This window comes from Otolemur garnettii, unplaced genomic scaffold, assembly GCF_000181295.1.
Source record: "Otolemur garnettii isolate 467f Iridium unplaced genomic scaffold, OtoGar3 scaffold00076, whole genome shotgun sequence".
Taxonomy (NCBI): domain Eukaryota; kingdom Metazoa; phylum Chordata; class Mammalia; order Primates; family Galagidae; genus Otolemur; species Otolemur garnettii.
In genome coordinates this window covers 6,821,141-6,822,677 of record NW_003852471.1, presented here as the reverse complement: position 1 = coordinate 6,822,677, position 1,537 = coordinate 6,821,141, and the positions used below count along the sequence as shown (strand labels likewise).

Sequence of the window (1,537 nt, the reverse complement as noted above, 5' to 3'; positions counted from 1 at the left end):
CCCAGGGCAGGGTAACCCAGGGCAGGGTAGCCCAGGGCAGGGTAGCCCAGGGCAGGGTAACCCAGGGCAGGGTAGCCCAGGGCAGGGTAACCCAGGGCAGGGTAACCCAGGGCAGGACCATGCAGAGTGCTGACACGCAGCTCAGCTGTCCTCAGTGGCCAGGATGAGGACACCTTATTAGTGCCCAAACCCATACTCTCACAGGGATCATCTTTTTTTTCTGTGAAGGTGCTGCCTTAATTAAGGGAGAGAGATGGAATGTCAACAATAATCAAGTCACCAACAGAACAGAAAAATTATTTCATGTTCATGTTAACTGGTCCATTTGAACTTTTGTGTCTCCAAGGATGGCGGATACAGTAAGAAGTGGACAGCTCTTCTAGATACCTCTCAACAGCCCAGACAAGACCCAAAAGGAGAAAAACAGATTTTTGTTACTTTCTTCTTATCTGGATAACAAAATAGTCTACTGGTTTCAAAGACATTCTCTCTTCCCCCAGCCTTAAAGGGAGGCATGTTACCTAAGAAATTACCAAGCTCGGCACCAGTTCTCTGGTGTCGCTGGTGTGAACCTGCCACCTCCAGCATATGAGGCCAGCGCCCTACCCTTTTGAGCCACAGGCACCACCCCTCTTCTCGTTTCTAGAGACGGGGAAAGTTAGGCTTCATGGGGTTAAATATCGCATCTGGGTCTCTCATGAAGCAGAATGTCTCAGCCTTGATACTGAGGATACGCAGCACTGGATAATTTTTGCTGTGAGCTGAGGCGCGGTCTTGTGCATGGCTGCATTTTAGGATTTGAGCAGCATCCCTAGCCTCTGTTTCTAAATGCCAGTAGAACACCTCCAAATGTGACAATCAAAAATATCTCTAGGCATTGCCAAATGGGGCTGGAGGAGGTAAATTACTCCCAATTAAGAACCAATCACGCTCATAGAGCAAGTGGCTGACCTGGGGTCTGCACCCAAATCTGTCTTCAAAGTCAACTCTTTCCTTAGCCAGAAAGTAAAGTAACATGTGAACAGCTGCACTCGTGTGAAGAGACTGCCTGGCGTGGCAGCAGAATGATTCAGGATACACAAGTAGTCATGGCAATTGATGTCATTTGGAGATAAGGGTATATGTAATGATAATAGCTAGCATTTATTGAGTGCTTACTATGTTCCAAGAACCGTGCCAAGCTCTGTATACATGTTTGCTTGTCTAACCGTCTACACAACCTATGAATAATGATATGCAACGCACAATAAAATATATTCAGAAAAGGAGTTTTTGCCACTGCAGCAGCAGGAGAACATTCTGTAATGGATAATAATTTTTCAAAGTTCAATTCTGGAGTCCTGCGAGAGAGCAGATTTTAGTGACATTTGAGCTTTCAATTATCCCCCAGTGATGGGATAAACCTGGTCAAGCTTCAGCTGTCAAAGAAGGAATGTTTTGAACAATTTTCAGAGTCAACTACATGGTTTATAGGATCACACATGCTTTTTGGTACCAGCACTCCTGGTGTGGAGCTGCTTGTCACCCCTCCCTGGGG

General features: G+C 46.2%; 1 protein-coding gene across 3 annotated transcripts in view; it reads right to left on the bottom strand.

Moving 5' to 3' along the window:
* LOC100950123 (schwannomin-interacting protein 1) overlaps positions 1–1,537 on the bottom strand; it is a 578,277-nt gene that overhangs the window by 213,113 nt on the left and 363,627 nt on the right. The gene's annotated exons all lie outside the window — the stretch shown is intronic.